General features: G+C 41.1%; 1 pseudogene; it reads left to right on the forward strand.

Annotated features, from left to right (window-relative positions):
* Window positions 1-16,068, forward strand: part of LOC127346625 (beta-fructofuranosidase, insoluble isoenzyme 2-like) — a 51,531-nt pseudogene extending 35,463 nt beyond the window's left edge.
* Window positions 16,069-16,535: the final 467 nt, after the last annotated feature.

The raw sequence follows: 16,535 nt of genomic DNA on the forward strand, positions 1-16,535 counted from the left end.
TCATCTTCCGGAGGACTCTACGCCGCCATGGTCGCCTCCGGAGTGATGTGTGAGTAGTCTACCCCTGGACTATGGGTCCATAGCAGTAGCTAGATGGTTGTCTTCTCCCCATTGTGCTATCATTGTCGGATCTTGTGAGCTGCCTAACATGATCAAGATCATCTATCTGTAATTCTATATGTTGCGTTTGTTGGGATCCGATGAATAGAGAATACTTGTTATGTTGATTATCAAAGTTATATCTATGTGTTGTTTATGATCTTGCATGCTCTCCGTTACTAGTAGATGCTCTGGCCAAGTAGATGCTTGTAACTCCAAGAGGGAGTATTTATGCTCGATAGTGGGTTCATGCCTGCATTGACACCTGGGACAGTGACAAAAAGTTCTAAGGTTGTGTTGTGCTGTTGCCACTAGGGATAAAACATTGATGCTATGTCTAAGGATGTAGTTGTTGATTACATTACGCACCATACTTAATGCAATTGTCTGTTGCTTTGCAACTTAATACTAGAGGGGGTTCGGATGATAACCTGAAGGTGGACTTTTTAGGCATAGATGCAGTTGGATGGCGGTCTATGTACTTTGTCGTAATGCCCAATTAAATCTCACTATACTCATCATGATATGTATGTGCATGGTCATGCCCTCTTTATTTGTCAATTGCCCAATTGTAATTTGTTCACCCAACATGCTGTTTGTCTTATGGGAGAGACACCTCTAGTGAACTGTGGACCCCGGTCCAATTCTCTTTACTGAAATACAATCTACTGCAATACTGTTCTACTGTTTTCTGCAAACAATCATCTTCCACACAATACGGTTAATCCTTTGTTACAGCAAGCCGGTGAGATTGACAACCTCACTGTTTCGTTGGGACAAAGTACTTTGGTTTTGTTGTGCAGGTTCCACGTTGGCGCCGGAATCCCTGGTGTTGCGTCGCACTACATCCCGCCGCCATCAACCTTCAACGTGCTTCTTGGCTCCTCCTGGTTCGATAAACCTTGGTTTCTTTCTGAGGGAAAACTTGCTGCTGTGCTCATCATACCTTCCTCTTGGGGTTCCCAACGAACGTGTGAGTTACACGCCATCAGCCCTTCGCAGAGGGAAGCAGGGATTACTCATGTGCTAGAGCTTTTTATTTTGAAAACATGGAAACAATTTTGCCAACGGTAGTAATAATTAATACGTGTTATGCATAAAACCTCCTATAAGTTGCAAGCCTCATGCATCGAATACCAATAGTGCCCGCACCTTGTCCTAATTAGCTCGGACTTCCATGGATTATCATTGCATTACATATGTTTCAACCAAGTGTCACAAAGGGGTACCTCTATGCCACCTGTACAAAGGTCCAAGGAGATAGATCGCATTTGATTTCTCAATTTTGATAGATCTCAACTTAAGGACATCCATACCGGGACAATATAGAAAACAGAAAATGGACTCCTCTTTTTAATGATTAAGAATTCAACAACAAATAATATTCTCATAAGAGATTCTGAGGATTAATGTCCAAGCTGAAACTTCCACCATGATACATGGCTTTGGTTGGCGGCCCAATGTTCTTCTCTAACAATATGCATACTCAAACCATTTAATCATGAGAAATCTCCCTTACTTCAGATAAGACGAACATGCATAGCAACTCACATGATATTCAACAAAGGTGTAACAGGTTGATGGCGTCCCCAGAAACATGGTTACCGCTCAACAAGCAACTTATAAGAACTAAGATACATAAGCAACATATTCATTACCACAATAGTTTTTAGGCTACTTTCCCATGAGCTATGTATTGCAAAGACAAGGAATGAAATTTTAAAGGTAGCACGCAAGCAATTTACTTTGGAATGGCAGAAAAATACCACATAGTAGGTAGTTATGGTGGACACAAATGGCATAAGTTTTGGCTTAAGGTTTTGGATGCACGAGAAGCATTCCCTCTCAGTACAAGGCTTTGACTAGCAAGGTTGTTTGAAGCAAACACAAGTATGAACCGGTACAGCAAAACTTACATAAGAACATATTGCAAGCATTATAAGACTCTACACTATCTTCCTTGTTGCTCAAACACTTTTACCAGAAAATATCTAGACCTTAGAGAGACCAATCATGCAATCCAAATTTCAACAAGCTCTACAGTAGTTCCCACTAATAGGTTTAAACTACATGATGCAAAAGCTTAAACATGATCTACTTGAGAGCTCAAAACAATTGCCAAGTATCAAATTATTCAAGACAATATACCAATTACCACATGAAGCATTTTCTGTTTCCAACCAAATAGCAATAAATGAAGCGGCTTTCAACTTCCGCCATGAACATTAAAAGTAAAACTAAGAACACCAGTGTTCAATATGAAAAAGCGGAGCGTGTCTTTCTCCCACACAATGAATGCTAGGATCCGATTTTATTTAAACACAAACAAAAATAAAAGCAAACAGACGCTCCAAGTAAAGAACATAAGATGTGATGGAATAAAAATATAGTTTCACTAGAAGTGACATGATAAGTTGTTGATGAAGAAGGGGATGCCTTAGGCATCCCCAAGCTTAGATGCTTGAGTCTTCTTGAAATATGCAGGGATGAACCACGGGGGCATCCCCAAGCTTAGACTTTTCACTCTTCTTGATCATATCATATCATCCTCCTCTATTGACCCTTGAAAACTTCCTCCACACCAGACTCAAAATAATCTCATTAGAGGGTTAGTGCATAATCAAAAATTCACATGTTCAAAGAGGACACAATCATTCTTAACACTTCTGGACATTACCCAAGGTTACTGAAAGTTAATGGAACAAAGAAATCCACTCAACACAGTAAAAGAGGCAATGCGAAATAAAAGGCAGAATCTATCAAAACAGAACAGTCCGTAAAGACGAATTTTTTCGAGGCACTTAACAGGCTCAGATGAAAAAGCTCAAATTTAACGAAACTTGCGTACATATCTAAAGATCACGCATGAATTTTTTCAGCATTTTACGAGTTTCCTACAGAGAGATCTACTCAAATTCGTGACAGGTAAAAATCTGTTTCTACGCAGGAATCCAAATCTAGTATCAACTTTCCTATCAAAGACTTTACTTGGCACAACAACGAAATAAACATGGTAAGGAGAGGTTGCTACAGTAGTAACAACTTCCAAGACACAACAAAACAGTAGCAAAACAAAAAACAACATGGGTGAAGCATGATGAAATAAACAAAGGTCAACTAATAAATTAAGTAAATGCAAGTAACTAATTTTTTTGTGTTTTTGATATGAAGAAAGCAAACAAGACAGAAAATAAAATAAAGTAAAGCAAGACAATAAACAAAGTAAATAGATTGGGTGTGAGAGACTCCCCTTGCAGTGTGTCTTGATCTCCCCGGCGCCAGAAAAAGAGTTGCTTGTCACGGTAAAGCACACGTCCGTTGGGAACTGATAACCCACAAGAATAGGGGATCGCAACAGTCTTCGAGGGAAGTAAAACCTAAATTTATTGATTCGACACAAGGGGAAACAAAGAATACTTATAAGTCTTAACAACTGAGTTGTCAATTCAGCTGCAACTGGAAAAGCACTAGTAATAGGGGTGATGTGAAAGTAGCAGTAATATGAGAGCAATAGTAACAGTAACACATCAACAGTAATAGTAACACGGAGGTGATGGCACCAGAAAATAGTTGATACTACTTCCAATGATATATAGGATCGAGTGAGTATTTGATGATGACAGATGGACCGGGGTTCCCAACTATCTACACTAGTGGTAACTCTCCAATAACAAGTGTTGGGTGAACAAATTACAGTTGGGCAATTGATAGGATTGAAATAGCATTAAGACAGAACATCAAGTCTATTAATTATGTAGGCATGTTTTCCATATATAGTCATACGTGCTCGCAATGAGAAACTTGCATAACATCTTTCGTCCTACCAGCCGGTGGCAGCCGGGCCTCAAGGGAATCTACTGGTAATTAAGGTACTCCTTTTAATAGAGCACCGGAGCAAAGCATTAACACTTGGTGAAAACATGTGATCCTCATATCTAAGCCTTCCCCTCCGGTTATCCCAGTTGCTGTCACTCTGGGGCCTCAGGTTCCGGACATAGACATGTGCAAACTACTTGTAGATACAATCTAAGCAATAATTATAGAGCTTAAATCTAAGATCATGCCACTCGTGCACTAGTGACAAGCATTAAACACAACAAGATTGCAGCAACAATAACTTCACAAACTTATATAGATAGACTGATCATAATGTAACAATTCATCGGATCCCAACAAACACAACACCGATTACATCAGATGGATCTCAATCATATAAGGCAGCTCATGAGATCATTGTATTGAAGTACATGGGAGAGAAAGTACCAACTAGCTACAGCTAGAACCCGTAGTCCATGGGGGAACTACTCACAGAGCATGATGGAGGCGATGGCGTCGATGGAGATGGCTTCCGGGGGCACTTCCCCATCCCGGCGGCGTGCCGGAACAGAGATTCTATCCCCCGAAACGGAGTTTCGCGATGGCGGCGGCGCCCCTGGAGTCTTTCTGGAGTATAGTTGATTGATGTAGGGTTTTCGCGTCGCGAGGGATTATATAGGCGAAGAGGCGGCACAAGGGGGTGCCAGAGGGGTCCACACCCTAGGGGCCGCGCCCCCCCCCCTCTTGGCCGCGCCGCCAGGTGGTGTGGGCCCCCCTGGCCCTTCTCCGTCTCTCCTTCGGTGTACTGGGTTCGTCTCGGTAAAATAGGAGGTTCGGCTTTTGTTTCATCCAATTCCGAGAATATTGCCCGAACAGATTTTCTGGAACCAAAAACAGGAGAAAACAGGAACTGACACTTCGGCATCTTGTTAATAGGTTAGTCCCGGAAAATACATAAAAACATTATAAAGTGTGAGCAAAACATGTAGGTATTGTCATAAAACTAGCATGGAACATCCGAAATTATAGATACGTTGGAGACGTATCAGGAACCCCAAGAGGAAGGCCACGTGAAGGTTGTTGGTGAAGGAGTGTAGTGCGGCGCAACACCAGGGATTCCGGCACCAACGTGGAACTTGCACAACACAATCAAAATACTTTGCCCCAACTTAACAGTGAGGTTGTCAATCTCACCGGCTTGCTGTAAACAAAGGATTAAACATATGGTGTGGAGAATGATGTTTGTTTGCAAAGAACAACAGAGAACAATGATTGCAGTAGGTTGTATTTCAGATGTAAAAGAATGGACCGGGGTCCACAGTTCACTAGTGGTGTCTCTCCAATAAGATAAATAGCATGTTGGGTGAACAAATTACAGTTGGGCAATTGACAAATAGAGAGGGCATAACAATGCACATACATATCATGATGACTACTATGAGATTTACTTAGGGCATTACGACAAAGAACATAGACCGCTATCCAGCATGCATCTATGCCTAAAAAGTCCACCTTCGGGTTAGCATCCGCACCCCTTCCAATATTAAGTTGCAAACAACAGACAATTGCATTAAGTATTGTGCGTAATGTAATCAATACAAATATCCTTAGACAAAGCATTGATGTTTTATCCCTAGTGGCAACAGCATATCCATAACCTTAGAACTTTTCATCAGCATCCCAGATTCAATGGAGGCATGAACCCACTATCGAGCATAAATACTCCCTCTTGGAGTCACAAGTATCAACTTGGCCAGAGCCTCTACTAGCAACGGAGAGCATGCAAGATCATAAACAACACATATATGATAGATCGATAATCAACTTGACATAGTATTCCATATTCATCGGATCCCAACAAACGCAACATGTAGCATTATAAATAGATGATCTTGATCATGATAGGCAGCTCACAAGATCTAAACATGATAGCACAAGAGGAGAAGACAACCATCTAGCTACTGCTATGGACCCATAGTCCAAGGATGAACTACTCACGCATCAGTCCGGAGGCGGGCATGGTGATGTAGAGCCCTCCGGTGATGATTCCCCTCTCCGGCAGGGTGCCGGAGGCGATCTTCAGAATCCCCCGAGATGGGATTGGCGGCGGCGGCGTCTCAGTAACTTTTCTTGTATCGTGGCTCTCGGTACTAGGGTTTTCGCGACGGAGAGAATAAATAGGCGAAGGGGCAGAGTCGGGGGGCGCCCGAGGGGCCCACCCCATATGGCGGTGCGGCCAGGGGTGGGGTCGCGCCACCCTATGGTGTGGCTGCCTCGCGTCCCCTCTTCGTCTCCTCTTCGGTGTTCTGGAAGGCTCCATAAAAAATAAGACCGTGGGGTTTTGTTTCATCCAATTCCGAGAATATTTCCTGTGTAGGATTTCTGAAACCAAAAACAGCAGAAAACAGGAACTAACGCTTCGGCATCTTGTTAATAGGTTAGTGCCGGAAAATGCATCAAAATGATGTAAAGTGTATATAAAACATGTGAGTATTGTCATATAACTAGCATGGAACATAAGAAATTATAGATACGTTTGAGACATATCACACGGCGCAACTTTCAATTCATCGGTTATGGCAACTTTTCTTGTAGTGTATGAAAGCGTACTAACCTACTCCTTAGACCGTGAGATCATATCAAATCACTATCACGGGAGGTTGCCTTTGACTGCATCAACCATCACACCGTAACAGGGTGATCATAAAGGTGTTGCTCAGGTATTCTAAAGGGGTATGTTGAGGCGTATGTATCAAGATCGGAATTTTTTTTATCCGCATGATGGAAATATACGCTGGGCCCAGTAGGTGATATTACATCCATGAAGCTATGTAGGTAGCATATGACTAGGTCATGTGGATGGAATATCACAGGAACGAGTTGAATAGGCTTGTCGATAATGAGATAGAACTAGGTATAATGATACTGACGATCACATCTCGGGCACGACTAGTATCGAAGTAACAAAGGGATAGGACTCAATGTTTATTGTTCAACGACATATATATTCGTGGAATACACATGGGTCATTATGGGCATCTAGGTCCCGCTTATGATCATTGACCGGAGAGGCATCACGATCATTTCTATAATGTTCCCGAACCATAGGGTAACACACTTAAGGGTTCGGTAACGCTTAGAGATGCTTTTGGTATCACTTGAAACACCATAAAAAAGAGAAGAGAGAATCGGCAAGGGTCTGTGCGAATTCGAAGGGTGTTCGGAGTGATCCAAAAGGTATTTTAGATCACAGAGAATTAAATAACATATGTTATATATTAATTTAATGAATTAATATATATTTATTTAATTAAATAAATAAAGGTGCAGTCCACCTTAATGGGTCCCTCCCGGGGGAGCCCACTAAGGGGTTGGCCGGCCACCCAATGGATAAGGATGGAGGGGCTAGGGCTAGGGATTTGGGTGTGGGGGCCACCTTGGCCGCCAGACGGCCACCCCTCCCTCTATATAAGGAGGGGGAACATGGGGAGGAGGATAACACAGAATTTGAGGAGAATTCCCCATGCACCACCCCTCTCTCTCGTCTTCTCTCGCGCACGCGGATCGTAGAAGAACGGCTCACGCGGGACTTGACTCCATCCGAGCACGCCGTCGTGTTGCTGGTGTTCCAATCTAAAATATCAACTTTCGCACTCTCTGCTGGATCGGAGAACCGGAATTCGTTGCTGAGCATCGTACGTGTGCGAGTCCACAAAGGTGCTGCCATTTGTGGCGCATGTTGTTGTGCGAGGATCATCACGGCCCCGAGTTCAACGACGACGTACATCTACATCATCCAAGTTCTGGAGGAATGTTAACCGCTTTCGATCTACGAGGGTGCATCACCGAAATCTCTCTTCGTCACAACGTTATTAATAGAGTGATCTGGTATGCCGCGAACACCCTTCGGTTTGCGGGGTGATCTTTTGCACCAACATGTCGTCAAGCCTTTTTGCAGCACTCCGCATCGGTACACCGCGATACGAAAACCCCAATTAAGTTTGTGCGATTGGAGATAAAAGCAAACCAAAGAAATCGACCGATGGTGAAATGCATAACTACTTACAGTTCCTCCAGCACCAATATGATGATCCACCGTCTTCGTATTGTCGTCGGCCGTACGGGAGATATGGGCAATGTGGAGCGCAGTTGCACGAGATGTGGAGAACTGGAGCCTGGTCTATAAAGGATAGGCTCGATGATGGTGGGCCACACTAGTCAGCGACACGTGCTTGCATTGTCTAAGAGGTTGGACCTACATTGACGTCGATTTCAATCCATGATAGTTATTATATGTCTGCATTCATCTACTGCAACATTAATAATATTCATAAATGTATGTCCATCTTGCCAACTAACACTATATAATTATCTCCCATGATGATATCTCCCACAGCGTAGAACTATATGCCAGCTTTTGTTTGCCACCAAGAAAGACCGTTCACACAGAATAAACATTTGCATGTCATTTTTGTTTTAGCGGTCTAAAAATCCGTCGGATATGGAAGTGCAATCTTATAATGCTACTTAACTAGGAATACTAGACTAGTAACCACATCGATAGAAAACCTAGTGTTGCTGCATCTTCTGAAAACCAGCCGCCTCCACCTCCGCCTCCCTATAGGTCGGTCCCCCCCCCCCTCCTCCAGCCCTCCTCGCCGGTGTAAGGAGGGGTGGGAAACCTGATCTATGCGTGGAGTGTTAATAAAAGTAGTGTTTGCAGTATAATAGGTTAGTTTTTGGTAGCCGTTTTCTTTTGTCCTCTGCATCAATGGAGATGGCATCGACTACAATAAGTGGTCTTTGGTCTTTGGTTCGACAATGAGATCTTCGTCCCGGCATTATTGTGGTGTTGGAAGAATACAAATCTCTAGGTATAGGTCTTTAGATCTTGGTTCGCTAGATCGATTTTGGATCATTTTTCATGGTTGCCGCGAGGAGGATTGTCCTCGCAAAATTTGTCCCAACTACTACGTCCTCGGCAATGGTGATTCGTACTCTCGATTCACCAACGACATCGATCAAGCTGTTCGGTTATTTTTTCCTGGCATACTTGTGTTGGTACTCTTGTTGATGTTAATTAACTACTTTAATGATTGCGTGCATGCATGTAGCTTTAGCATTGCGGTTCAAATTAAAATTATGCGAGAACCTTTGTTTGTATTTGCAGGTATATGGTTTTTTTACCTTTGGTTGCCTTAAAAAATTACAAGATTCTGTCATGTAAGAAGAAACTTTTTGAAGATCTCGAATATTTGCTCGTTTATTTTGGACTTTATTTTGTAATTGTTGTAGACATCGCGTGTATCTCTAGCATGTACGATTTATTACTATGAATATATATGGTATTGATTGTTAAAAAACTACTATAGTAGATATCATCGGTTAACAATACACGTACACACACATATGATTTAAGGATTTTTCCATTTTCTTGCCAACTAAGAATATAATTGGGCCAAATCGTCTACACTGATTTAATATTTTCCTTGTATATCACAAGGTGCACACAATATTTAGAAAGATTTATCATATCAAGAATGTATACCAAATAATGCTATCATTTGGAAACACAAGGATGTGATATTTACTTATTACCTCTGTTTCGATTAATAAGGGGCAGCCCTAGCTGGCGCTCGTGCGCCAAGATCGTAATGAGCGATCGGTTTCCGACAGCTGACACGTAGCTTTCAGACAGTGCATGTCTTCCCTTTCATGTAATTAATGTTAATAATCAATGCATGCAAGTTAACATGACAATAAGTAGAAGGCATGCATGGGATGGACCACCTTTTCTTCTCTCTCCTCGCGTCACGTGCATTCCTAATTAGCATGGCTAATCACCGCATGCAAATTTAGGATCACCCGTCGAATATATGTAGAAACCATTGTGTAAAATGATTTAACTTTCAAACGACAACTCCAAATTAAGATCTGCTTTCACCAATAAATTCGTCTCGACGAGATCTTCAAAACTAGCACCCATGTTAATATGTTTCAACAAACTTTTTTTCGGGCTAAAAGTTATCAACCCTCTTTGTTTAAAATAATCAACCCCTCTGTACTTAAGTGATCAACGGTGAAAGTATAAAATTATCAACCTGGTGCAGACTATTGAGGGAAAGTTCTGCATGCATGCACAAATAGACGAATCTGCTGATGTCAGCGGAATCTTTTTCAAATTTATAAATTCAAAACGTTTTAACTTTCAAACGACAACTCCAAATTAAGATTCGCTTTCACCAATAAATCCGTCTCGACGAGATCTTCAAAACTAGCACCCATGTTGATATGTTTCGAGAAACTTTTTTTCGGACTAAAAGTTATCAACCCTCTCTATCTGAATAATCAACCCCTCCGTACTTGAGTGATCAACGGTAAATGTATAAAATTATCGACCTGGTGCAGGCTATTTAGAAAAAGTTCTCCATGCATGCACAAATAGACGAATCTGCTGATGTCAGCGAAATCTTTTCCAAATTTGAAAATTCAAAACGTTTTAACTTTCAAACAACAACTCCAAATTAAGATCCGCTTTCACCAATAAATTCGTCTCGACGAGATCTTCAAAACTAGCACCCATGTTGATATGTTTCGACAAATATTTTTTCGGGCTAAAAGTTATCAATCATCTTTGTTTAAAATAATCAACCCCTCCGTACTTGAGTGATCAACGGTGAATGTATAAAATTATCAACCTGATGAAGACTATTGAGGGAAAGTTCTGCATGCATGCACAAATAGCCGAATCTGCTGATGTCAGCAGAATCTTTTCTAAATTTGTAAATTCAAAACGTTTTAACTTTCAAACGACAACTCTAAATTAAGATTCGCTTTCACCAATAAATCCGTCTCGACGAGATCTTCAAAACTAGCACACATGTTGATATGTTTCGAGAAACTTTTTTTCGGGCTAAAAGTTATCAACCCTCTCTATCTGAATAATCAACCCCTCCGTATTTAAGTGATCAACGGTGAATGTATAAAATTATCAATCTGGTGCAGGCTATTGAGAAAAAGTTCTGCATGCATGCATAAATAGACGAATCTGCTAATGTCAGCGGAATCTTTTCCAAATTTAAAAATTCAAAACGTTTTAACTTTCAAACGACAACTCCAAATTAAGATTCGCTTTCACCAATAAATCTGTCACGACGAGATCTTCAAAACTAGCACCCATGTTCATATGTTTCGAGAAACTTTTTTTCGGGCTAAAAGTTATCAATCCTCTCTGTTTGAATAATCAACCCCTCCGTAGTTGAGTGATCAACGGTAAATGTATAAAATTATCGACCCCAAAGTTAATTTTATTTTAAACGTTTTAGCGATTTTTTTTAGTTTAGAAGCTATCAACCCGGTGTCCTGTTATTTATCAACAGTAAATATAAATAACTACCAGTCCTAAAAATCTAGCTTCATTTCGAATATTTTGTCGACTCTTTTTAGTTTACAAGTTATCAACCCGGTGTTCCATTATTTATTAATGGTAATTATAAATAACTACTAACCCTAAAAAGTATTTCATTTAGAATATTTTAGCGAACATTTTTTTATTTTACAAGCTATCAACCTGGTGCCTCGTTATTTACCAACTGTAAATATAAAATAAATAATAACCCTAAAAAGTATTTCATTTAGAATATTTTAGCGACTCTCTTTTAGTTTACAAGCTATCAACTCGGTGGGCCGCAATTTATCAATGGTAAATATAAATAAATATCAACCCTAAAAATTTAATTTAATTTAAAATATGTAGCGACTCTTTTTTTGTTTACAAGTTATCAACCCGGTGCCCCGTTATTTATCAACGGTAAATATAAATACCTAGCAACCCTAAAAAGTAAATTTCATTTAGAAATTTTTTAGCAACTTTTGTTAGATTACAACTTAAAACAGTACTTAATTTGAGTAGCAAGTGGTAGTTCATTTGAGTTGCAAGTGGATCTTCCCACCCGTTATTTCCCCCCTTAAATACCACTGGCCCGAAAAAGGGAATTGCAAAAGGATCCCATTAAATATGAATTACCGTACGAAATAACAACATAAAGGGAATTGCAAAAAAAGAGAATTGTCAAAAGGGAATCGCAAATAAAGAGAATTGAAAGTATGTGTCGTGCTGAAAAAAGAGCGAGATGCTCTGTGCATGAATGCAACAACTTGTGAGAGCTAAAGTTGGCTCATTAAATGCAAACCCATGAGATACTTTATGCATGCATGTAGTGTGAACGCTCTTGGCTATATGCAACTTGTAAGTGGGAACGTGAGCTGTTAGTGTGAGCACAAAGCTACATGTGAACATAATTAAATACTACAAGACAAAAAAGGGAATTGATTTCGCGCATGGCGCGAGCGCTGCCGCGCCAAGGAAAGTGATCGCTCCAGCGATCGATTGCCAGGGAGGGGATTTGATTAATAAGGCACACACGTATTTCAAGGTAAACATTGACAAAAAAAGGGTAACAAAATCTTGATTATATTGTACATAATTAATATCATTGGATTCGCATTGAACACTTTCTAATGATTCTAATATTATACCAATAATCTTTATATATTTAAAGTAATCCTTGATAAAAAAAACACGAAAAACAAGGATATCTTATTCTTTGGAATGGGGGGAGTAATTATTTATCACAATTATTAATGCATTCATTTTACACCATAAATTATTAACACGGAAGTTATTCTAGCTACTCCCTCCGTTTAGTTTATAAGGCATGCACGTTGTTTAAGAAAACTTTAACTATATATTTATCAACAAAATATGAGATATATGCTACAAAATTTATACCATTGGATTCATATTCAAGAGAAGTTTTTAACGCTATAATTTTTGGGACATATAATTCATATTTTGTTGACTAAATTAACGGTTAAAGTTTTTTTAATCTACGTGCATGCCTTATAAACTGAACCGGAGGGAGTAATATAATGCATCCCTGGTATTAATTCCCCCATCTTTATTTGGAGAAAATTAGATCCCCTAAATATTTATTGATTTGATAACCAAAATATTGATATGGAAGATAATATTAGTTACCATTAAACACTTGACAGAAATAGATTGCAATATGCATCTACTATATAACAGTGGAAGAGCTGAACGCTGTCACAAGAAAATAGTGTACCAGAAAAGAACCCCTCATTGAAAAGGTACTAGGTTGTTGTGCCAAAATAAAATTACGAAGCACCGGTAGCCTCTCAAAATGGCCATCTTCAAGAAGAAAGCAGGCGCCCTGATTTTGGCAGCTCTCCTGGTCATGGTTACTCTTCTGTCTTCATGCGACGCGAACGAGGTTACGTTATTTACATCCCTTTCTCACTCTCCATGATCATAGCTTAATGTACATAATATTTTACGTTGTTGAGATCCCCATGAAAATTAGTATATATTTAGCAATGCCGAAATATAAGGTGGCAAAGCTACCTTGCACATAATTGCCCTAACAAAATGTGTTGATCTGGTACAGATACAAACAGATGCTCTCCCCCTACCTGCGAAGTGCTATGAGTTGCACTTGGATAACTGCACGGAGGCATCATGCAAGAAATTTTGCAGCAGCGAGGGAGCACATTGCCTTGAGTCAAATGAGTGTTGTTGTCCCGTTGCCTAGACCACACTAAAATGTCAAAGAGATGGCATGCACAATAAAAATGAAAAATCCCTACATGCTTGATATATATGTATGTGCTAGTTCTAGCAGATCAAAATGTAACTTTCTTATCCTATATGTAACCTACAAATAAAAATAAGCATGTTGTTTCTTCGGTATTGCAAAGAAAAAATTACCATCTCTTAACTTCTGTATCGTGTTGGATAGAGATGCTCATGAGTTCATCGGAAAGTAGAGGTGCTCGTTAATTGCACATCCGACCTACCTACATCTAAAACAAAAGACAAATAAACACCCTGTCAAAACGTACCAAGTTGTGCACCTTCTTCAAGACTAGTTCAGAATGAAAAAATAAATTTTGCATGACCGCAACACGTACAGGCGTACTACGGTCACATGCACCAGGGGGCATGTGATGCGCGAGGTTTGAGATCTCCCTTGTTAATCAGCCTTCAGACACACACATGTCACAATTGGCTTCAACTTCTCCTGGTGCTGTGGCGAGCATGGTATCTAAGAAACGACATAATTCACCAGGAAGGCAAGGCTTTGGTCGCTGCTCTAGTCAGTTTTCTCCTGGCGTACCAGCGCGGCGCCATCCTGTCTCCGACCTACACCGACGAACCAAAGGGTAAATGTGCCCTCATGACCACGTCCTATGCAGGGCCGGGCGGACAGGTGTGCAACATGTGCGGTCCGCACAGGGCCCCAAATTTTGGGGGGGGCCCAAATTTCCGTATCTTCCTTAGGTTTGGGAGTCCATCTGGCTGCACTGCCGCTGGCAGTAGCGAGAAGCGGCGGTTTCCCCGGCTCTTTCGGCGCGGAGCAGTGTATCCCTCTTAGCTCCCCGCTGGATTCTGTCAAAGGTGAGCATCGCCATTGACGAGAGCTCTCTTTTCTGTGGAACAGTTACGATCTAGAGGAGGAAGAAAAGAAAAATGGGTCTGCACTAGTAGTGGGCTTAAGTGAGATTTGGAAGGCCCATTTTCAATTTTACAACACCAGTACACCACGAACATAACGCACAAGTTGTCCCATTGTTGCCTGTACCTATTCCACGCTCATCAAAAAGTGTTTACTGGCCAAGCAAAATTACAAATTTTGTTAATACTCTTGTTGATTGATGATGTCAAGCCTCGTAATCTCGTTTTATTCATCTTTAGAAATTTCTCTGTCGCACGTTTGTCTAAATTTAAATTTATCTAGATATATTTTAGTGTACTGATATATCTAAATAAATAAATCTTCGACATCTTTTTTAAAGGAATCATGTATATGACTTTTTCTACTAAGAGAGGACCTAATTTAAAATTTTCGCACAGGGTCCCCGATTTTGCCGGCCCGGCCCTGGTCCTATGCAAGCACGACATGCATCGCCTTTCCACAGGCCTAGTCGGCACCACCTGAGGGGTGTATCAAGCTTCCATCAACGAAACAAGGTGAGTGGAGCTGCCTTAAGGCTGATTGTACCGGATCCATCCAATCCTACACGAACCGTTCCGCTCTCTAACTCTCGCGAGAGGTGGCGGCAGCCACATCCTCCTGATCTCGTCCGGCCAAGGCGTTGGTCCTAGAGTGGTGCCCTCTCCCTCTGCTTGCTGCTCCAGCGTCGGCATGGGAGAGGGTGATCTTGTTCCTCCGCGCCGTTGGGGTGGTGAGAGCGACGTTCGGGCTAATAAATCTGTCTCAACTCTACTCCCACACCAGCGACGACCTTCTGGGCGGCGTCTCGGAGTTTGATAACAACGTGTGTTGATCGCTCTTTCAGATCGACAGCTTGGTATTTTCGCCCGTTTTTCAGATCTGGCGAGATCAGTTTCTCGGTATGTCGCTAGCGTTCGTTGTTATCCGCGACGACGCTAGCGTCCGGGGCAGGTGGTTCTTCCGGAGGGAAGATTGGTCCAGAGGTGGTGTATATGTCGGTGTTCTCCGACTTCGTCGATGAGAGGCGGCGTATCTTGGTTCGAGATGGCGTGAGGACGTCTCCTGGTCGACATGCCACAGCGACGTGTGCCTCGTTTGGCCTGTTCATCGACTCACAAAGCCTCGTTGGCGATGGTGTTTTTTTTGGATCTTGCAATGGTGGAGGCTCGGCGTCTCTTCCTATATACGTCTCGATGGCCGCTGGCTATGGTGGTTGCAGGAAACCCTAGGAATCGTTTTGTATTTCTTGATCTTTTAAGATTTTATGTGCAAATTCAGGATAATCATTTTATCCTGGTTTGTCTTTTAATTTTTACATGTGTTGCTTCATGTAACTTGGTTTTCAATTAATGAAATATGTGATTGCTCTAAACAAAACTAGGTGAGTGGAGCTGCTATTGCTGAGGATTCTAACGGCTCCATGCTCCTAGCAACCTCCGCCACTGAAGACAATTGTGGGTATGTGGAAGAAGCTGAGGCTAGGGCTACCCATCTTGGTATCAAACTACTGTCCAACCGATCCCATGTCAAGGTGATCGTGGAGCTAGATTGTTACACCACGGTTGCTGCGCTCTGCGCAAATGAGCAGGATAGATCAAATTTATGTTCTACATAAAAAGAGACCAATGCCCTAATGAATACCTGCGGGACTGCACCGAAGGCATGCCAGAAGAGAAGCCAACAGAGTTGCCGTAAATTAGCCAACTTTCTTGGGGAAACGCATTTTGGCTCATCGGTGTAGATACATCTATTATTTAAAAAACCTATTTCCAAATGTCAAAAAGATCTGATTATTTTTTATAGGTGTACACCGCACATTCTATGTCCGCACACAAATTTTCACAAAATAATGAAATTTTTTATAACTTGTACAAAAAAGACAATTTTCAGTGCTTCAAAATAGCTTCCCATGAGACATTTATATGTCATTTTTACAAACCCCGGAAAAATGTAATCTCCCCACACAAATTTGTGTACGAACATAGTACATTCAGATGTACACCCAAGATTTTTTCAGATTTTTAATATATTAAAATATATTTTAAAATGCAATTTTGATAATGGGTGTATTTGAACCTATGA

Source organism: Lolium perenne, chromosome 4, assembly GCF_019359855.2.
Source record: "Lolium perenne isolate Kyuss_39 chromosome 4, Kyuss_2.0, whole genome shotgun sequence".
Taxonomy (NCBI): domain Eukaryota; kingdom Viridiplantae; phylum Streptophyta; class Magnoliopsida; order Poales; family Poaceae; genus Lolium; species Lolium perenne.